Here is a 24,317-nt window from a genome sequence, read left to right as displayed (position 1 = left end):
TTGGGGAGTAATTATTTCTATCAGCTGAGAAGTTTTGATTCTCATTTCTTTTTTAAAGTAGCTTTGCGCGGATGTTGGGTTCCTTTTCTAATCATTATAAACTGTGCTAGAAGTTCCTAGTTCAGCAGTAACTGCTGATGCTATATGGAAAAAAAGGTTTGGATGCCTTGTTTGGTTTATTGGTTCAAGAGCACCCTCTTCTGTTGATACACAAAAGTACATTTTCTTTAATAAATGGTGCTTTTGTGGGGGCATGGTCACTGAATTTTTGATTCTATAATGCTATTCCTCCAATGGATACTTCTCCCTTCTCAGTTACTGCGTTCTTTCCTCTCAAGCCTTCTGTTGTGTGCAATTTTCAGGCCCCTTTCTTTTGACTTTAAGTGCTCTGATCACCAGGTCTCAAATCTGTTCTTAGTGTTTACTTAGGGTGGGACTTTCTCCTGAATGTGAATTCTAAGTGATGTTAATCATGTTTTACCACTGCTGCTACCCTGCAGAAGCCCCCTGTCTTCCTCAAAATTCATGGAAATGCCTGACACTTCATATTAATGTAATAATATAATATGTGATCCTTTGTCACTGGCTTCTTTCACTTAGCAAAATGTCTTCAAGGCTCATCCATGTTGTGGAAGGTATCAGTACTTTATTCCTTTTCATAGTGATTAATACCCCATTGTATGGATATACCATATTTTGTTTTTCCATTATTCACTTGATGGACATGTGGGTTGTTGCCACTTTTTGGCTATTATGAATAATGCTGCCATGAACATTCATGTACAGGTTTTTGTGTGAACATGTTTTCATTCCTCTTGGGTATATACTGAGGAGTGAAATTACTAGAGCTTATCGGAACTCTCTGTTTAACACCTTGAGGAATGGTCAAATTGTTTTCCAAACTAGCTGTACCATTTTACATTCCCATCAGTAATGTATGAGAGTTTCCATTTCTCCACATCCTTGCCAAAACTTGTTATTGTCTATATTTTAAAATTATAGTCATCCTAGTGGACGTGAAGTGATATCTCATCGTGGTTTTAGTTTGCATTTCCCTAATGATTTCGATGTTGAGAATTTTTTCATGTCCTTATTGCCCATTTGTATAGCTTTTTTGCAGAAATGTCTATTCAAATAGCCTTTCCCCATTGGGCTATTTTTCTTTTTATTGTTGAGTTTTAAGATTCTTTATGTATTCTGGATACAAGTCCCTTGTTAGATATATGATTTGCAAATATCTTCACCCATTCTCTGGGTTGTCTTTTCACTTTCTTGGTGCTGATTTATGTTGCACAAAATTTTAAATTTTTGATAAAGTCCAACTTAGCTATTTCTTTCTTTTGTCATTTGTGTTTTTGATGTAGTGTCTATGAAACCATGGCCTAACAAGGTCACAAAGATTTACTCCTGTAATATTTCTATAATTTATTTTTGAATACTCATTTTGTATCCAGCAACCTTGCTAAACTCTCTAATTATAGTAATTTACTGTATTTTCCTTTTGATCTTCTATGTACATGAACATATCATTTGAAAATAATGACAGTTTGAATTTTTTCATTCCAATCTTTAAATCTTTTATTTCTTATTGTTGTCTTCTGCCCAGCATAATGTTGCATAGAAATAGTGATAGTGGATATCATTGTCTGATTCCTGATATATGAAGAGAAAGCTTTCAATATTTCTCCTTTAAGTTTGATGCTTGTTATAGGTATTTTTTAAGATTAAGGAAGTTCCATTCTATTACTATTTGCTTACAGTTTTTCTTCATCATGAATTTTGTCGAATGCTTTTTCTGCATCTATTGATATGATCATATAATTATTCTCCTTTCATCAGTTAATGTGGCAAATTATATTGACTGATTTTTAATGTTAAATCAAACTTACATTCTTGGGATAAACCCAATTTACTCATTACTCCTTTTTTATATTACAGTATTCAATTTGCTCATATCTTGTCCAGGATTTTACCACAGTGTTCACGATACAAATTAACCTGTAGGTTGTCTTAAACTACCTTTCTTGGGATTTGGTATCAACATTATGCTAGACTCAAAATGAGTTGGAGAAGGCACCCTTCCCCCTCTTAACTATTCTCTGGAAGACTCTGCATAAATTGCAATGTTTTCTTCATTGACTATGTGGTAGAAATCACTTATGGTGCCATCTGGGTCTGAAATTTATGAGAAGCTTTTTAAAATTACTGATTTTATTTGTCTAATACTTACAGGTCCATTTACTTATCTATTTTTTCTTGAATTAGTTTTGGCAAGTTATTTTTTTCTAGGAAATTATGAATTTCATGCAAAACTTCAAATTTATTGACATAAAGTTGCCTATAATATATTCTTCTTATCTTTTTAATATCTGCAACACCCATAGTTTTGGAATTTTGACTAAAGCTCAAAGTTGAGGACAATAGGCAATACATACCTCTACTTTCTAAAGAGTAGATCAAGGCTCTGTCAGGCACCATCTCCAGCACACACTAAAATATAGAATTGATTCTTCAAGCATCATTGCTACCACAGCACCAAGTCCATGTGAAGAGAAGACCAGACATCTGAGGCAAATTCACTGAAATACAAACTAGATGCCAGGTTGAAGAAGTGATAGCCTAAGGTGATGAGTGCTATGGTTTCCCCCTTCAAATGCAGAGGATCCAAGAGAACTCTTCCAAAACTAGGGTGGCTGCTGCGCTGTAGAAATTTGGAGACCGTGTTGTTTGGGTCCTCTGGGTAGCAGATGCTGAGATTGAGTTAGGAGTGTTAGAAGCTTACTGGGTAGGTAATACCTGCGAAAGATAAAAGGAGGAGAAGCAGAATTGGGCAGGGAAAGCTTCAGATGCTGATACAGATCTTACACCTGTGAAAAGAAATGGGGGGAATAGAATTGAGCAGGGAGAGCCTGCAGATCGTGATGCAGATATGACACCTATGAAAGGAAAGGGGGCTGAAAGTAGGGTTGAGCAGAAACAGGCTGAGACTACAGTGCAGATCTGACAGCATTTCAGCCAACCCAATGGTTAGCTCCAGAGGAAAGACTGCCTATTAGAGGAATCACTTGTTGAGCTGGGGGAAGACACTGTTTGATGGGTGTGGCTGGAAACAAAGCTGTTTTCTGTTTACACACCACCAGTTAAAAATATTCAATAAATCAATAATATATAGTAGATCTAAATATTCATTGGAGAAAGTCCGGGAAGATACATATCAAACTGTTATTCTTGGTTATTACTAAGGATTTAGAGGAAGTTAAAGGTGAAGCAAAATTTTACTTTTTCTTTATATGTTTCCTTATGAGTTTTGTTACAATGAGCATTAATTAGTTTTATAGGCAGATAGGGTAGGGGGGTCCCCCAGAGAAAGAGAACCAGGAATAATTTTCTTGACGTAAGATAAGCCTTTTTTTTTTTTTTTTTTTTGCCTAAGCCATTTTGTGATCTAAGTCTGACCACAATGCTTACCCTTGAACAAGTCTCAGCAATAATAATCTTAAGGGAACAAAAGGACAAGCAGGCAAGAGAGGTAATAATAGCAAAGATAACAAATCAGGAGTAAAGACTCCAACTTCTGTTTCAGTGGTAAAGACTAGCCTGAAGCAGTGTCTTAAGCTGTTTTGCATAATTTAAACCCTCCTCGGGTGTTCAACCACCAGATCCACTGGAACCTAAGGGATGATGATGTTGATCTCTTTTGGCCCACATGACTTCAGTCAGCTAAAGTTTGGACTACGCCCAAGTCCCTTCATGAAAATACATGTACCCTTAGCTTAAAACTTCCCCAATATTGTTGTACAGAGAAAGACAGTGTTCTCCCTACTTGGGTGGAGTAATAAATCCTTCCTTCTCCCCATCTTTGGCTTGGCTGTCTTTTGGCTCAACACCCACCAAGAGGCAAACCTAGTTTTCAGGTAACGGTTTTATAATTAACCAGAGTAAGTTAAATGAAACAAGTTGTTTGAAAAGAACTAACAGAAAGGGATTTGATTTTAAAGTATTTGAATTAATTTTGTACACATTCATGAAGCTCAATGAATCTCAAGTAGGATAAAAATAGAGAGCCACAAATAAGACACAGCATAGTAACAATGTTGAATGTCAAAGATGAGGAGAAAATCTTGAATGTATCAAGAGAAAACATGACTTGTTACTTATAAGGGAATCCCCCGAAGGTTCAATCAGTTGACTTCTCAGTAGAAACAATAAAGTTCAGAAGGCAGTGGGAGCACATATTCAAAGTGCTGAAACAAAAAACTGTCAACAAAGAAGCCTATATCCCAGAAAGCTGTATTCCAAAAATGATGTAACAAAGACTTCTTCAAATAAACAGAAACTGAGAGAATTTGTTGCTAGCAGACCTGCCTTACGAAAAATACTAAAGGAAGTTCTTTAGGCTGAAAGCAAGTGACCCCAGATGTTAATTTGAATCCACACACAAAAAATAAAGAGCATAAATAAAGGTAATTATTTATAAAGACATTCTAAATGCATATCTTTCTCTTTTCACCTCCTAACTGATTTGAAAAGCAATTGTATAAAATTATACATATAAAATAATAGAATATTTATTATGTATGTAATTTTATATAAATATAATTTTATATCCATATAAATCTATATATCTGTAAATCTATAAAGCTATCTGTATGTGTCTATATTATATGTAGATATAAAACATATCACTGGGCCTATAACATGTAGAACAGTAACATGTGTGCAGTATATTTGCCAATGACAGAGGAAGTGGGTGGGAGCAAAGCTGTATTGGGCTACAGAGGGGAAAGTAATAAGTATAACAATGTATCCTTGGGTTTGTAACATTAAGAGATGAAATATGTATCATAACACAGGAAGGGGGGATGGGTGAGGGCATAGAATTATCTAGTTATATAGGAGTATCATTTCTATATATCACTAAAATTAAACTAGTATAAATCTGAAGCTGATTCTGATAAGTTGGTAAACCTTTTAAGAACCACCCTGTGCTTTGACCCTGCAGCCTGGGGGAAGTATTTGCTCCCTGCTATTCTTAATCTGTGGGCTGCCCCTCATTGTTTCCTTTTGGGTTTTTCAGTTCTTCCATTACCAGTGTAATCCATTCCTTGTATTATTATATTCCCTGTATTTTAAATACTCAGAGCAGTTTCTAGTTTCTGGTTGGACACTTACAAAGAAAAATAAACTAGGATTGGATTTTTCATCTATGACCCAGAAAGCTAGAAAAAACTGGGATACCATCTACGGAATATTGGGACAGGAGAACTGCTAGCTAAAAATGTTATACCCAGCTGTGACAGGCTGCTTCTAAAATGGCTCCCAGTGATCCTCATCTCCTGGTATTCACTCATGTAATTCCCTCCCCTTGTCTCTGTGTTGGTTCTAGTGACTTGTTTATAACAGACTATGGCAAAAGTGATGGGATGTCACTTTCCTAATTAGCTTATGAAAGACTATGACTTCTGTCTTGCTCACATTCTCTCTCTGGCTGTTTTTGTACTGTGATATAGACAGCCACCTGGCAAGGAACAACAGCCAACAAGGAACTGAATCCTGCCAACAACCATGTGAGTGAGCTTGGAGTGGGTCCTGCCCCAGCTGAGTCTTGAGATGAGACTGCAGCCCCAGCTGACACTTTGATTGCATCCCATGAGAGCCTCCATGTGGACAACACTGTAATTGCAATCTCATGATGGATTCTGAAGCAGATGAACCATTTAGGCCATGCCTGTATTCCTATGACCCACAGAGACTGTGACATCATAAATGTGTGTTGCTGAAGCCACTAAGGTTTTTTTTAAGTGCAATTCAAGACTAAAAGCAAGAAATAAGACGAAAGGGGGCATACTTTTTCAGTCCTTGATGAAGGGATGAACCATAAACATTTATGTACTAAGTTATTACAGCAGCTTAAGATTTAAAGCAAAAAACTCTTAGAAACACAAGAAGATTTTGATAAAAAACACAACATAATAGGAGTTTATAATATACTTCTTTCAGAATTTAAGTGGTCAAGTAGACAAAAAGATAGAGAATAGATGATTTGATTAATATAACTAACAAGTTCAATGTATATGTCCACATGCATCTAAAAATATAAATTATTTTCTAATGTCCATTGATTGTATGCTTCATCACAGAGGAGAAGCCTCATGAATTTAAGAGATTTTAGAGGCTACACTTTCTCATAACCCAGTAAAATTAGAAATAAATAATAAAAGATGGTCAAAATAACTTTACTACTTGGAAACTGAGAAACATTCATTTAGTCCTAGGTTAAAGAGAAAATCAAAATGGAAATTATAAATTTTTTAGGAAGTAATAGAAAGGTAAATGCTTTATACCAAAACCTGCGGGATCACCTAAAGCTTTATTTAGAAGAAGAAAAGTTATAGCTTTAAATCAGGATTCACAAATGTATTCAGGGCCTATGTAGGTGATGTAGATGTAGGAAGCAGCTAGGTGTAAAAGTGGAGGTGGGGCCTGTGCAGAATTAAAAGGTACACGACTGGCCTAAAAGCACTGAAGTCTACCCATTTGCGACACCCATTTTAAATGCTTTTGATACTAAAAAAGAAAGAAATGGAAAATATGTAAACTAAGCAACCTACTAAGAACACAGGTGCAAAACTGCAAAATTAAAATAAAACATAAACAGGGAATTAGTAAAGACAATGCTCAAATTAGTGAAATAGAAAATCGTCACAGGTTGGGTTCTCTGGGAAATGGACACTGAGGGATTAAGGGTCCAAAAGCTTTACTGAGGAGTAAACATCTGTGAAGAAGGGGTGGGGAGTGTTGTCAGACTACAATGCAGACCCGACCAAGCCCCTGCCCGCCCACTGGGGAGCTCCATAGCAAAGACCACGTGTTAGAAGAGTCCTGCATTGGGCAGAAAAGGCTCTGCTCCAGTACCACCACCCTGCTAGGTCAGTAGCTGTGGGCGTCTGGGGAGGAGTGTGGCCCCCAGCTCAAAGTCTGAGGCAGACTCTGAAGGTATAACAGCTGGCAGCCCTCCTTGCAGCCAGACAGTTAGTTCTCCCTTGAAGTGGAGTCTGAGCGGCATCTCTCTACGTCTGCCACAAAAACGAACAAAAATTATATTAAAAAAAATTCATAAAATCTCAAACCAAAAGCTGGCTTAAAAAATTAGTTCAATTAATTAAAGCTTCCACTTTTTCCTCTGTGTGTGTAATTTGCAAAATTGTTCTGTAGTAGAATATATGTGCACGAATCCGCAGAGTGGACTTTTTGGATTTGTGAAATGATTTATCAGGCAAAAACAAGTAGCATTCAAAGAACTGTATTCCATGGTGGGGCCTTTAGATCACTCATCTTTTAATGTAAAACTTCAGATGCCAGCCTTCCTTTCACTGCCCCCGGAAACAAGGAAGCACTTTTTAATGACTTGAAATTAAGAAAGGGCTATTCCTACTAGAAAACAGGAGAGAGAGGTCGAGGTTTCAGTATCCCCTGAGATCAGGAACAGTATCTTGGGGAGGGCAGGCTGAGTATGTGGTCATGCAGTGGCACCCTGGAAGACCCAGAGCTTTGGTGGACCCAGAATGCTCCAACTACCCAAGTCACTGAGATTTCCTGCCAGTTTCTACACTGGCCTGACTGGGTGTAATTCAAACAGGAAAAGCTCATAGTTGTTACAATCTTCTAGAGCTCCATGACAACATTTAGTAACAGCTGATGGGATATATTCCACACATTGTGTAAAGGAATTTCTTCAAGGAATTGCCCAAGTATATGGGGTCCAATTGTTCTGTTAGTACTTCCACATGTTTTATCTAGATTAGATTCTAGATAGTCAAAGGATCCATAAATTGCCCCCGGAGATTCAGCAGACTGACTATTCAGAACCTTTGACCTAACGGCAGAAATAGAAGAAACTGCACCGTCCTGTATGGTTAGTACTAGTCACATGTGACTTTCCAGCACCTGGAATGTGGCTGATCTGATTGGAAATGCTCTGGACCTGTAAATATGTGCATGATGTCGAAGACTTGGTATGAAAAAGAAATAAGAACGTGAGACACCTCATAATTTTCACACTGATAAATAGTGAAATATTTTGGATATATTAGAGGAAAGATACTGAGATTTATCTGATATGTTTCTTTAAACTTTTTAAATGTGGCTACTAGAGCATTTAAAATACATATTTAGCTTACATTTGTGGTTCACGTTATATTTCTATTGGACAGTGCTGCACTAGATATTAACTGTAGTTTCCTGAATTCCTATTCTTTTGACTCATTCCGAGTTCCAGGCAGCACAGGAATAATGGTGAACCCATTCTTATTGCTTGCTATGGCTTTAACAGTGTAAGACTAATGTATGTCAATACTGCGTTCACCTTCAGTTTTCTAGCAATCTTCTGATTAATAAGGAGGTCATATAGAGGTGTCCTGTGTCTATCCACAATGAAACGTGCACACAGGCAGAGAGGCACATGATAGGAAGGCCCTAAGCCCGGGCAGCAAGAAAACCTGCAGTAAGTTATCCTGCGCCGGGTATGATAATGGCTCCAGCGTGTCTTTTTGTTGACCGACCCTGTGAAAGCCAACCGTCTAGCTGTGCATTCATCTGAGGTCCTGCGGCTGTGTACCACTGTGTACCGCTGCATCACTCGGTTGGACATATGGTGCAGGAGGACAAATTGAGCGACGGCGGCGGCAGCAGGAGCGGCATCAGGGGCGGAATCAGGACGGACTAGGCACCGCGAGCCGGGCGGGGGAGGAGGAGAAGGACGAGAAGGAGGAGGAGGCGGCGACAAAGGAGGAGGAGATAGCATCCGGGGCGGCGACGCCGGAAGCGGGGGCTCGGGCGACTTCCTCAAACCCGGAAAACCCTAGTTCGGGTGCCCTGGTTGCGCCGAGCCGGCCCCGTCGCCCTCTTCTCTCCGCTCCGAGTGACCCACCGGTTCCCGGGCTCCGCGCTCGCCCAGCTCCCGCCCGTCCGCTCCCCAAAGCCGGGTTTTTGTTTTTTGTTTTTTGTTTTGAAAGAACCAATAAAATAAACTCCTGGCTAGCCAGACGAAGGTACGAAGGAAGAAAAGGAGGAAGGGAGGGAGGAAGGCGGGGTAAAATGTTAGTAATTTTAAAGTCAGTTAAAAAACCCTCACAGATACGTAGGATATTAAAAGACTTTTAAGAGAATATCGAATGTGAATGCATAGAAGGAATGATTGATTTCCTGGCAAACCATAAACTACCAGAATTGACGCAAGAAATAGAAACCTCGAAGAGAGCAATAACTGTAGAAGAGAATGGAAAGTCAGCAGGTCCGGTCGTTTTTACAACTAAATTCTAGCCAACCTTTAAAAAACAAATAATTTTAATTAATCTACCAGTGTTTTTCAAAATATCTGAATGAAGGACGAGTTTTTTTTTTAAATTTACAATTATTGTGGATATAGGCTTTTGTAAAATTCAATAAAAATAATTAGATAAACGAAATAATAAGCAAAGGAAGCCCAACTTTTCAATTTTTAAGTTCATCAAGAATAAATTACATTTTACATTTCAATAAATATAATCAAAACAAATTTAACACAGGAACAAAAAATAATTATAAAAACTGAGTGCATTATTTATTGATGAGTCCACTGATCACTGCTTGGATGTCATAAGGCTGTCAAACTTCTATAAAGTTTTCTAAATCCTCTGTTTCTGTACTTATCTCTTCATGGATTGGTAGGTAGCAAGCAGTCTAGGGACTGGCACCAGTCCTCAGACCACAGAAAAGATGGAAAGATCCCAAATTCATTTTGTAAAGCTAGCATAGCCTTACATATGGTAATATGATATTGAAATATGATAATATTTATACAAAATATACACATAGACATTCCAAATAAAAGATTAATAAACGGAATATAGCAGTGTGGCTAAAGAGTAACACATCATGACCAAGCAGGTCTATTTCAGAAATACATAAATGACTCAACATTGGGAAGTCTTTCAACATATTCATGACATGGAACAATTAAAAGAGAAAACCCATAGTATTGTGTCAATAGAAACTGAAAAGGCATTTAAAAATTCAGCAGCCTTTCCTAATAAATATTCAAAGTAAAATAGAAATTGAAAAGAAACTACTTAAATATGATAAAGATTACATACCAAAACTCAATAACAAACATTATGTTAAGTGATAACTAAAAAGTCATTTTCATTAAAATCACAAATGAGAGAAGGATGCTATTATCACTATTATTCAGCATTGTTTTGGATGTTCTAACTAATCCAATAAAATAAGAAAGTAAAGTAATATGTGTAGCAGATTGCTAATTATCTTCAAAAATCTGTTCTTTCTGAGAAATACAGTTTTAGCTAAGGACACGGCTGAGAGAGTACATTTCTGAGTTTCTCTTGAAGCTAAGTGCAGCCACTTGGTGTGTTTGCACCAGCGGAATATGCACAGACGTGGTGAGGTCAACGTACTCCTCAATTGCTTAAAAGGAAATTGCTTACTCTAGACTTCTCTTCCACCCTACTCCCCACAGGCTGGAATATAGAAATAACTGTCACTCCATGCCAACCATGCAGATGAGGACAACATCCCAGTAGATGTCAGGGCAGTAAGATGAAGGAACATGGGTCACTGAATAACCTGGAGGAGCAAGGGTGTTCCCCCAGCCTGGACTAGTCAACAACTGTGTAAGAAAACAAAATCAACTTCAATCTTATTTATACCACTGTATTTCTCTCTGTCCCTGTCTCTGTCTTACAAGTGTGTTTAGCTTTTACCACAACTAAACCAGTAGAAATTCACGTTAGAAAAAACATGGCAAATTATTCTATTTTAAAAATTATATTCATAGAAAGCTTAATAGACTCTAGTATTACAAAAACTACCAGATGTAATACAGGTTTTTGGTAAGGTATTTAGCTATATGAAAATAAGCAAAAACCAGTAGTGATGGGAAAATACTTCATTCACAACACTGACAATAATTTAAAATACCTATGAATGAATGGAAGAGGAAATGTACAGGATTTATATGAAAAACATTATAACTTCTTATCAAAAACACAAAATAAGATCTGAACAAATGAAAAGGCAAAATATCATAAGAATATGAGTCTTCCCCAAATGATAAATATAATGCAATTCAAATAGTAATCTCTATAAAAGTCTAATTGAAATGGATAGAATAATTTTATATTTTAATTATTATAAAAATTAATATTTTATTTATTCTTTTCAATGAGTTAAATATTCATATGGTTCAGATTCAAAAGTTACCAAGAGGCATGCAGTGATAAAGCTCTCTTCCACCCCTTCCCTCAGCCACATAGGCAATTTTGGTCACCAGTTTCTCCCATATACTTTCAGAGATATTTGAATCATTTTTTTTTACTTATTTTATACACATTATTCTTCATATTACTTTGTCTTAACAATGTACCTTTGAGATGTACACAAAGAGCTTGCTTCATTGTTCCTTTGTGTATACAGAGCTTCACTTTATGGATATACCCTTGTTTAACTGCCCTGCTGTTAATGGACAAAATACTTTTTTTTGGACCAACTGTCTGCTGTTAAAAATAATGTTTCTATCTGATATTGGGGAAAACTTCCCTAAGCTCCATGACTATCAGGCCAGATGTACCTAGATTACTCTCACCAAACACCATAAATCTCTGCTTCATGATACTTAAATAATAAAGCAATTTTACATTAAAAAATGTTTCAATGAATAACACTGTATTTTGTGTATTTGTGTATTTCTAAGTATATGTAAGATATTTCTAGATAGAATTTCTGAGTCAAATAGCATGTACATTTAAAATTCTTATAGATATTGGCCAACTGCTCTCCATAAAAGTTGTAACAATTTACTCTCCCACCAGCAATGTATGAAAGTGCCTATTTTTCTAACTCTCACAAAAATAGCATTTTATTAAACTTTTTGATCTTTGCTTATCTGTGAGGTGAAAAAGGTATTTCAGTATGGTTTCATTCTGCCTTTTTCTAATTATGACTGAGTTTGAACATGTTTTCACAAGTTTAAGAGCCATTTTTATTTATGGTTTTATGAATTATATGCTCATCTTGTTTGCCTATTATTCTGCTGGGTTGTTCATTTTCTTATTGATTTTATTGTAACTCTTTATCTATTATGGAAATTTGTCCTTTGTGATATTAGTTGCAAATATATTTTACCAGATATTGAAAGTACCATAAAATATTCATAATCAAAACAGTATGGTATCAGTACAGGAATAAAACATAGACCAGTGAAGTACAATTGTTCAGAAACAAAACCAAAATATGCATAGTAAATTAATAGATAAAAAACAGCAATTTAATTCAATGATTTGATAAATTGATGTTGGCACAACTAGCTATCCACATGAAAGAAAACACAGCCATGCTTATATATCATACCATATAAAAATATAATCCACATGACTGAACAACTTTTTAAATAAACTTATTTTTAAAATAATTTTAGATTTATAAAACAATTGCAAAGATAGTATAGTTTCCATATACCTCACACTCAGTTTCTTTTATTAACATCTTGCGTTAGTATAGATGGTATTTTTGTCATAATTTGTTCACAATTAATAAAGCAATATCATGCATTTTTATTAACTAAAGTCCATACTTTATTCACATTTCCTTGGTTTTACCCTAATGTCCTTTTTCTGTTCCAGGATCCCATCCAGGATACCATATTATATCTAGTAGTCATATCTCACTGGACTCCTCTTGATTGTGACAGTTTCTCAGGCTTTCTTTATTTTTAATTACCTTGATGGTTTTAAGGAGTATTGGTCAGGTATTTTGTAGAATGTTCCTCAGCTGGGGTTTGTTTTCTCATCATTAGACTAGGGTTACAGATTTGGGGGAAGAAGACCACAGAAGCAACATGCCATTTCATCACATATCAAGAGGACATATTATCAATATAACTTTTCACTGTTGGTATTAAACTTTGATCATCTGTTTGAGGTAGTGTTTGTCAGGTTTCTGCCCTGAAAAATGACTACCCCTCTCCTTGACATACTGTGATCTTCAGAAGAACATCACAACTCACAGTCCACACTTCAGTGGAGAGTTGTATGCACCTCCTTGATGGCAGAGTATCTACATAAATTATCCAGAATTCTTCTGAATGGGAGATTTGTCTCTTCTCCCCTATTTATTTATTTAATCGTTTCTTTGTTTTTTTTTTTTAACATTTTTTATTGATTTATAATCATTTTACAATGTTGTGTCAAATTCCAGTGTTCAGCACAATTTTTCAGTCATACATGGACATATACACACTCATTGTCACATTTTTTTCTCTGTGAGCTACCATAACATTTTGTGTATATTTCCCTGTGCTATACAGTATAATCTTGTTTATCTATTCTACAATTTTGAAATCCCAGTCTATCCCTTCCCACCCTCCGCCCCCCTGGCAACCACAAGTAGGTATTCTCTGTCTCGCTTCTTTGTAACAGTATGATCCATGGATACTTATTTTATACTTTGGGTTATAATGCTACTTTTGTTACCTAGGTTGTTCCAGCTTTGGCTGGTGGGAGCTTTTTCAGTTTGGCTCCTGTGTACCTTTGATATACCTTCATTGTTGTGAATTGTTTTGTTTTTTTTGCTTTGTTTTGTTTTGGATCACTTTCTTACTTTGGGGCACTTCAGGCACATCTTGTATATTCCCTGCTCCAGTTTTAGAATCGGCCATTTCTCCCTGGTTCCTTTTATTGGAGGATGGTATCAGAAACCAAGATCTGAGTGTTAGGTGTGCCCATTGCCTCTGGGATGTGGTTACTTCTAGGCCCTCTCAGCTGACAGAGCAAGGAGATACATGTGGGTATACAAACAAGAGTGTATACTCATATTTATAAATATTTTATATGTAATTATCCATATCTACATTAAGCTAAACATGGGTTTGTTTACAGATGTCTCCAACTCTACTCCATTACTGCATGAATCATTCTAGCTTCTTCCCACTTTACTGATCTACAATGCTGGATGAACAATTTTACCAAAAGAAATTTAAAATATTTGATGAAAATTTGGAGAACATTTATTGGTTCTAGAAGAACATTTTGAGGGGGTCAGGGAACCTTTTTAAATGAGATGCAGAAGCCTTTAAAAAAGATAAACATGATTGACTATATAAGTTTTTTAGAGTTTTTATGTTTCAAAACAACATAAACAAAATCAAATGACACACTCTAGACTTAGAAAAAGTATTTGCAACATGTACAATCCATATAGGAGTGATATTCCTAATACACAACGAATTCTAGGAACCTAAAAGCCTAATTGAAAAAAAAAGGTGAAAGATATGAATAAACAATTTGTGAAGAAAAAATCTAAACAGCTAGTGAGTAAAAAGATGTTTAGCTTCCCAATTACAGTAACAATGAGCAACTCTTTCCATCCTTAAGATTAAAAATTAAAGGAGTAACAGCATTGTTTGCCATCAAGGACTGGGGAAAGGGTCACTCTCAGCTTTCCTGGTGGGAATCGAGTTACTGGAACCCTCTTAGAAATCTGGAGGTAGATTTTAGAAGCAAAATACACCTACCTTTTGACCTAGCAGTCCTTAATTTCAGAGTCTGTCATATGTAAATAGAAGTACTGGTTCATTAGGTTGTATGTCCAAGAATGCTTATGGAGCATGGTTTGTGGAGGCAAATCTGGAAACTACCTGAATGTTTAGCAATAGGAGAATGGTATACCTATACTATGGAATATGACACGTCTATTAAAATATTAATTAGATATACAACTTATTGGCCTGGAAGAATTTCCATAAAGCATAAAATGAAAAAAGATTATTGCAGAATAGTGTGTATGACACGATCTTTTTTGGGGCAACAACCAGCAACAATGACAACAACGAAAACCCTTTATATGTGTATTTTTTTCAGGATAAACAGATGACAGAAAGAAGATGTGTTAGGTTGGGTTCTCCCAGAATTAGACCCTGAGGTATGGATGTTATGAGTACAAATAATCTCTTTGGGAGGTGATTCTATGAAGCATCGATAGTGAAACGAAAAGTGGGGCATGGAAGGATGGAAACCAGTGCAAGGTGCATTAGTGAGCGGGTATGGCTGTGGAAAACTTGGGCTCAGACTTCCTGGGGATTTCTAGGTGACGGTGGAGCACACCTCAGAATGTCTTGCCTGAGCAGGAGGTGAGGAAACTGGCACTACTCTCTGGCAGCCCGGTCAGGATGTGGCATCGCTTCTTATTTTGGCTGGGTGAGGGAGTTTCAGAAGCTTCCACTTAGCCATTTCTGTCCTAATGGCTTCTACTTGTTATGTGAGGGAATAATTTGAGGATTCTTCTAACTGCTGAATATGTCTCTTCCAAGAATACACTCAGGGACCAGAGAAATGACCACAGAATGGGTATGGATCCATTGGACTCACTGTGAAATTGGGCCAGGACTCCATTTCTGACTAGGGCTCCATCCATCCTGCTCTGATAGGGGGCCCTGAAGTAACAGTATTCGTCTTTCCCCACTATAAATAGCCTAAGTTCTCTTGAGGTAGAGTTGCTGGAATCGTAACTATGTGTTTGCCGTGGCATTGCAGGGTCCCTCTTCAGGGTGACCCGGCCTTTTCTTTTCTTGATCTGCTCTGGATCTGAGAACTTGATTGGGGATGGAAACTAGGCAAAGGATCATGATTTTTCCATTGTGGTAACTGGCATCAGTTTACCGCTCAACTATTCTTATTTTTTGCCCCCACCTTTATATGCAGTATCCTTGTTGAGTTCTGTTAGGGGCTGAATTGTGCCCCTGCAAAATCCACATATTAAAGTCCTAACCCCCAGGACCTCAGAATGTGATATATTTTGAGATAGGGCCTTTAAAGAGGTAATTAAGGTAAAATGAGGTCATTTGGTTAGGCCCAAATCCAACATGACTGGTGTCCTTAGAAGAAGAAAAAATTAGGACACAGACAATACACAGACTGAGGGGTGACCATTTGAGGACACAGTGAGAAGGCAGACATTTGCAAGCCAAGGAGAGAGGCTTCAGAAGAAGCTGACCCTGCCAACAACTTGATCTGGGACTTCGAGCCTCTAGAACTGTGGGAAAATAAGTGATGGCTGTTTAAGCTACTAAGTCTGCGGTATTTTGTTATGGCGGCCCTCGTGAACTAATACAGCTTGCCATCTGTGTCGTTCCTAGGAATGCCAGTTTTTTAGCCATCTCTACATACCCCTACAGGGGGAAGCCCCATCTTTGCCATTCCAGACTTGCTGTCCATTATGGTTATTGCACTCACCTTGACTCTGATAGTTGACTCTTGCCATCTGACCTCTGCTAGTCTGGATTCCTATCATCCCCATTGACAGCAAGGAGCCAAGTTAATATAGCAGTCTACCCTATCATGAACCCCAACCGAAGAAGACAGCCACCATGGAGCTTTCTAACATGGTAGGGAACACATTTCTTATTGCCTTAACAAAAGAAGTGTCCACTGGGCCCTCCCGGGGGACATTGTCAACTGGCATGTTCTCTGGTCTTACATAACAAAGCCACTCCAGTTTGCCCACCTCTACGAGCTTTTGGCCCTTCTCTCAGTCAAGGCAGTTTCAACAACTCCACTTCATTTACTATATAGGCTTTGTTGTTTCCAAGTTTCAAGGAGCCATCCCAGCAGCATACTAGGACTGGCTCCAGGTGGCCTTGCCAGGACGTTAATCCTGAGTCATGGGAGAGTGTTCCAATATCAATAAACTCTCCCATATCCAGCTTTATAGTCCTCCCTGGCTCAGTACACTCAAGATCCATTCCCAGGTTTATTCTCCCCATTCTTACAAACACATAGTCACCAAGTAAATAGTCTCTTTTCTCTCATAGCAGAAACATATTTCCCTGCTTCAGCCATGCTAAGCTTCCCGCCAGCACCTGCCACTCTCTGCTTGAGGACTTTCTGCCATGGGAGTGTGCTCAGCCAGTGTACAGCGCAGGCCAGAAGGTTTCCATCTTTCAAGTGCTAGAGCTACTGCACAAACCAGTGCACTTCCTGCCATCTGTACACTATCCCAACCCAGCATGGGTGAGAGTCTCTCTCAATCGTGAAGTGGGGGGTTTGGTAGTGCAGTCCCCTGATGCTGTACACACTGGGGATTTCCCCCCAAATAGGAAGAGGAATGGATGTTGAACAGAAAAAGAAGTTCCACAGCACACACATTTTGTGCTCAGGTTAGGTCTTTGTGACATTGTCTCGTAGCCCCTTCTATTTTTACCTGCTTGTCACTCAGGGATGCTCGTGTCTGCACGAATCTCTGACTTTATTTTTCTCACAGAACTGGAAGGCAGGAGGTTAGGGGCTGCTGGCATTTATTCAGCAGCTCAACAATGTCACGGCTGATGGCTTTGCAGTTCTTGGGCCTTTCCCTTGATGTCACTAGATGATGTTTCCATCTCTGCATGCAAGGCAAACCTAAGGAAGACGAGGAAGGGACAACAGCTGTATGGGGAAAGAACCCATGCATTGGTTTCGTATGAGTGCTGTAACAAATCTCTGCAAATTCAGTGGCTTACAACAACACAAGTTCATTATCTTACAGTTCTGGATGTCAGAAAGCTGGAATGGGTCTCACTAGGCTAAAATTCAGTGTCAGCAAGGTTGCACTCCTTCTGGAGGCTCTAGGGGGAGTACCGGTTTCCTTGCCTTTTCCAGCTTCTGAAGGGTGTCCATCTGTATTCCTTGGCTGGTGGCTCCCTGCCGTCTTTACAGCCAGTAATCACATCACTCTGACTTCTGCTTTTGTCACACCATATCGCCTTCTCTGACTCTGGCCCACAGTCTGGGCACATTTAAGGATCTTTGTGATTACATTGGGCCCACCTGAATAACCCAGGCTAGGCTCTCTATTTTAAGGTCAACTGATTAACAAGGTTAATTCCATCTGCAACCTTAATTCCCCTACTGCCGCATAATTTAACGTCTCCATGGGTTCTGGGGATTAGGACACGGTGTGTGTGTTGGGGGTGGGGTGGGGAGGGCCATCATTTGCTTACCACAACCCACTTTGGCTCATTGGCCAAAATTCTGGCTGAAGTGGGAGTTGGGTTAGCTGAACAATGGTGTCTGCCATATCTTGCTGGCCTGTCTCACAATTTGCAATTGCCTATTTGTTGTATGATTTTCTCCCCCCCCAGTAGACCTTATATTCCATGAGAGCAAGAGCCATGTCTATTTTGTTCACCATTGTATTTTCAGCATACAACACAATACCTAACACATAGTACCAGCTCAGTAAGTTTTTAGTGCTTAAAGGAATGCACGAACAAGTAGACACACACACACATATGAAGAAAACATACTACATCATTTTCTGGGTCATAGCCAAGAACTGGAAACAATCTACATGTTCATTTATAGAAAATTGGTGATACTACAAATCATTGATTTAAAAAAAGTAAATCCCTGATACATTTCTACAATGAAATATTCAGCCTTTGTAAACAATGAGGCTGATCTTAAATATTTTGACATGAAAGAATGTTCATGATTTATCATTATGGGAAAATGCAAGTTACAGAACAGCCTGTATTGTGTGACCCTGTTTGTGTGATAGAGAATAAACTGAAGCTTATTGCCCTGGGGAAGGAAGAACACAAAGAACCAGAAAGAACAGAGTAAAATTCTTGGCTTTGAATTGTTCCAGGAACACACATCAAGCACATTCCTGTCTCATGGTCTTTGCACTGACTGTTCTTTCTGCCTGGAATACTCTTCCCTCACATTTTAACATAATATGAATGAACATGAATATTAACATATTAATAGCTTGCTCTCTCCTTTCATTAAGGTCTCTGTCCAATGCTGTCTTCTTAAAGAGGCCTGACTTGACCACCATGTCTTAAATAGCATGCCCTTTCACGCTCCATGCCCTTACTCTGCTTTATTTTATATGACATTATGCATCTGTTTTTTTTATTATATCACTTTTCCACTCGAACGTAAGCCCCATGAGGCCAGGGATCTAGGTGATTCTGATGCAGGTTACTGAAGTGCCTCAGCTTAGTAACTCTTAGGGCAGCAGTTCTCATAGTGTGGTCTCCAGACCAGGAACATGACCATCACCTGGGAACTTGCTAGAAATGCAGATTCTCAATTGTCACCCCAGACCTACTGGATCAAACAGCCTGGAGTAGGCAGTGGTCTGTATTTTTCACAAGCCCTCCAGGGGAGTCTGATGCATGCTAAAGTTTGAGACCCACTGACTTTGGTTTTCATTTTTAGTTAGCATTCCCCCAGCTCTCTTCCTAGCTATCTTTTCCAGGTAGAAAGACATCAGTTCTTTTCCTTAGTCTTTCCTCTATGCTATGTCTAAGAATGTTCTGAATGAGCTAGGAATGTTGAAATGCTGTGTTTAACTTACCTTAATTTTAACTTAAAAAATTTTTAAACTTTACTGTCTAGAAAAGGAGCTGACAGTAAGTGTTGTTGGCTTTGCAGGCCGCACAGTCTGAGGCAGCTACACAGCTCTGCCACTGTAGTGTGAAATCAGTCATTGACTATATGTAAATGAATGAGTGTGGCTGTATCTTAATAAAACATTACCTATGGACACTGAAATTTGAATTGTTGGTAATTGGGTGGCATCATGTATATAGAATATGATGTTATTTTTGCATTGCTCTGATTACATTCATCTTGCCTCCTCTGTAAAATGCTGGCCCACTTCTTTTGCCCTTTTTCCTATCTGCCTTAGGGAAATCATTCCAGTGGGCAGCACCCTTGGCCATTCACTTTGTGTGGAGGAAGCGGAAGCCTGATATATGGACATACAGTGAATCCTGGGAAGTGGCAAGTACCTTTGCTCACTGGAGGCATAGAAGGAACAATGCTGGAATACCAGTGGCAGGAATCTGTGAAAGGGATATGTGGATAGACCTCTGGGAGTGGGCTCAAAGTGTGCAAGTTTTGTGTTTCACGTTAATATCCACCAAAGAGCATTCACTGCAAAGGATATTAAAAAGCAGCCAAGTGGATAAGCCAACATTTCTCCTTAGCCAATCATTTCTCCTGAGCCACTCAGTACTCATGCAATGGGCCCATGAGTGGGTGGTTATGCCAGAGGGGAGGGAGGCTATGTCTGAGCCTAGCAGTGTGGGCTTCACCTTTTCAAGGCTGATGTAGCTACAGTTACTGCTGAGTGCCCAAGAAACCAACGGCAGAGACCAACGGTGAGTTCTTTATACAGTACCAGTGACTGAGGGGACACTAGCCAGCCACCTTATGGCAAGTTAATTATATTGGACCCCTTCCACCTTGGAGGGGACAGTGAGTTGTCCTTAATGGAATCAATACATACTTGGCATATGGGTTTGCCTTGCCTGCCTGTACTGCCTCTGCCTTGTTCTACCGCCTCCTCATTTCCTTTAGAGGTTTCACTCTCCAGTGAACCGTTTGCACGCCTAACTCGGTTTCAGCTTCTGTCTCCTAAAGAATGCAATCTATGACAACCTCTTTTCTAAGGGAAATAGGACACTTGTAATGCGTGGCATGCACTGAATGATGATTACTCAAATTATCACCCACAGTGGCTTGAAATGAAATACAAGTGGAGGGCAAAGCTTTTGGAAATCAAGTGGCTAGAGCACTTAGTCCCTATGGTGACAATGACGATTGCAATGGATGTGGCTAGGGCTAACTGCTTCTGATGCTCATAGAGAGCTTACACAGAAAAGAGGACAAATGAAAAGCCTTGAATGTATAACTCAGATCATAGTGGAAAATCAAAGAGCCTGAATTCCACCATTAAAGTGGTCTTTATTCTCCTGGAGCTGCAGGACAGGTATGAAGATCATGCTCAGGGACTGATTACACATATTGCAGAGGTACAGCATCAGTTAAGGTTATAGCCTTGCTAGGACTCCTAGGCTAAAGTTATGGGCACTCCTGGAGAAAGAATAGGATCCTAACACATTGGGTGAAAATATTTGGGCAAAATCAGATGAAGCTGAGAAAAATGAAGACTCCAAGTTCTCTTGAACTTTCCTTGCCAGTAGAAGCAGTCCTATATCCCTTGTCTAACACTACCAGCCTTCCTCCACATAAAACTTTCTAGTGGCTTCCACTAGAGTGTTTGCCTTACAAGGAATGCTGATTCTCCTTAGGATCAACCCCCAACACTTCATTGCCTTCACTCCCATAAGAATTGTTAAATTTCGGTGTAGCCTGTAATGCCCAAGGAGAAGGGAATGTTAAAGTGGATCTATTACATGTGACTGTCTCAGTGACCACTTCCAGACATGCATAGGATTACTGTGCACTAGAGTTTCCTGGGTTGTAGGATTTTCAGTTTTAAAACCATGACAGTCCCAGGAAAACTGGGACAAGTTGGTGACCCTACTGGGAAGATACTCTACAGTGAGGCATGGAGAAACACATTGGTGAGAGGAGCACTAGCACTATTGAAAAGCTCTGCAGAATATCCTCTGCAGGCCAGAGACGATGGTGACAGATGCTTCAAGAGAACTGGGCTCCCTGATCTCAGTAGGAATAATAGGGTCTAAATGGTAGAGTGCAAGCGATGGCACTTAACTGTCAGAACTAAGGTGGGTGCAATTAATGTAATAAAGCACAGGGATAGAGTGGTGTCAGAGTGTTTTGACCTCCATCTGTTGGAGTGGATGATTGTTTATGGAATTCCCTAGGTATAAAATAGATATGACATGCAGAAGCAGAAAAATTCTAGGTCTGGTGGGCAGAAACTTTGCAGACTCCTGAACTCTTACTCTGTCCCCAGATCTACTAAGCCAGTTCGTAGACCTGGAGCCCCTTGATTAAGGGGGAGGCCAGATCTCTTTGAGAAAGGACCCCGCTGCAGTGCTATCACAGATATATTCTGCAAATTGTCCAAGTCCTTCCTCAGACTGTGACCTGTGGTCATTTACTAGGGGATCATGACCAGGGAAAAGGAAATATCCAGAACCTTCTGAAGGTTATCAGATTCTGGCTCTGAACTGATGCTAATTCTTAGAGACCCCATATGCCACTGTGATCCATTTCCAGGGTGGGGATGTATGGAGTCAGGTGACAAATTAAGTCTTGGCCTGAGTTTACTTCACTGGAAACTTGCAAAATTAGCACACTTTTTTTTCTGACCCACTGATCCACGGAGAGAGGGCTCTTATTATAGGAAGGGTCAAGTAGCATCCCCTGGATCTGTACCTCCCTCTCTTTTCACCCCCTACTGCCAAGAAGGTAAACCAAAGTGATACCAAATTCCTGGTACAATTGACAAGATTAGAGCCACCACCAAGGACTTGAAAATTGGAAGTGTGATAATTCCAACCACATGCCTCTGTATAATTTACCTGTTTGGCCTATGGGAAAAGCCATATAAGTTTTGTAGAATGCTTCCAGGTTAGTGTTAATTTAATCAGGCGGTGACGCCGATCACAACTGTGGTTCCCACTATGGTATTTTTCCTAGAGCACATCAACACAGCTTCTGGCACCTATTGCCCTAGCAAATATTATCAGAAAAGATAATCAGAAATAGTTTGTTCTCACTCGTACCTCAGGGTTATCTTAAACTATGCTGTTTCCTGTCATAAGCCACTCCAGAAGGAAGTTGATTGTCTTTTTATCCCACAGACATAATACTGGGCCAATACACTGATGGCATTATGCTAATGAATCTGAGAGGCAGGAGGAATCAAGCACCCTAGATGCCTTATGGCCAGAAGATAGGAGATGAACCCCATGAAATTTCAGGGGCCTGCTATAGGGATGACATTTTTAGGGGTCCAGTGACCCAGGCAATGTCAGGATATCTCTTCTAAAGAGAGAAGTTGTCTTTAACTTGCACAATCCACCACAAAGAAAAAAACCAGTACTTGGTGGACCTCTTTGGATTTAGGAAGCAACCCATACCATATTTGGTCATGCTGCTCTGACCCATTTACTGAGCAACCTCTAAGGCTGCTAGTTTTGAGTGGGATCTGAAGCAAGAAAAGCTGCTGCAGCCAGTCTGGGTTGCAGTACATTCTGCCTTTTACTTGGGCCTTAGGACTTGCAGATCCAACGGTTTTGGAAGAGTTCGTGACAGAGATGTTCTATGAAGCCTCACTACCAGCGGCACAGCACAGTCCTTTGGGGTGCTGAAGTGAGGCCGTGCTTTCCTTACTTGACAGTTATTCTCCATTTGAAAGGTAATGCCTAGATGGCTACTAGGCCCTGGTAGTCACTGAGTTCCTGGCCGTAGGACACCAAGAGACTATCTGACTTGAACTGCCCATTATGAACTGTGTGTTTTCTAATCCACTCAACCGTCCAACAGCCGTGTGCAGCAGCATTCCATTGTTCAATGGAAATTGTGTATGAAATCAGATCCTAGCAGATAAAAGTAAAGTGAATGAGGAAGTGGCTCAGACTCTCATGCAGCTTGCTCCTGTGGCATCACTGCCTCTCCATCAGCCCACACATAGGGCCTCAGGAGAGTTCTCTCTGATCATTTAACAGAGCAAGAAAATGTAGGCCTGTGGGTTTATAGATGGGTCTATGTGGTAAGCTGGCATCTGGTAGAAGTGGGTTGCACTTGTCTGACCGCCTACTCGGAGATGGTCCCTGAAGACAGAGGCAAAGGAAGATCCTACCAAGTAGTATATTTGATTGTCTATTTGGTGAAAGTAGAAATGCCCTAATAAACTGATATAGACTGACCCAAGGGCAGAGACTAACGAGTTTGCTGGATGGTGCAGAGCGTGGAAAGAAAAAGATAGGAATTTGGTGTTAAGGATGCCTAGTAAAGAGGTAGGTGGATAAGATGAACCATTCTGTTGATGTTCAGCCAGTCTAGTGCCTGGTTGGTAGGCCCGTGTACAAAATGGCCATGGCAGCTGGGATGGGATGTATATATAGGGTCTTCCCTCACCAAAGCTGATGTATCTACTACCACTTTGAATTGGCAACCTGCTTATTGGCAAACCAAACACTAAGACACTAAAGTGGCAGCATACCCAAGGGGACCAGATAGTCACCTGGTGGCAGATTGGTTACATTGAACCCCTTCCAACACCAAGGAAGCACCCACTGTCTTCACAGGAATAGATGCATATTCTGAATATGAACTTGCTTTTCATGCTTCCAGTGCTTCTGCCAGCACCACCATGTGGACTCACAGAACGCCTGATTCATCACCATGGTATCCCGTTCAACGTTTGCTTCTAACAAAGGAACTCAGTTTAGCATAAGGGAAGTGTGGCAATAGGCTCATCCCCATGGAATTCACTGGTCTTCTCACGTGTCCCATCACCCAGAAACAACTGGCTTGGGAGAATGGTGCAATTTC

Source organism: Camelus bactrianus, chromosome X (genome assembly GCF_048773025.1).
Source record: "Camelus bactrianus isolate YW-2024 breed Bactrian camel chromosome X, ASM4877302v1, whole genome shotgun sequence".
Lineage (NCBI taxonomy): Eukaryota > Metazoa > Chordata > Mammalia > Artiodactyla > Camelidae > Camelus > Camelus bactrianus.
Note: the sequence above shows the minus strand (reverse complement) of the source record.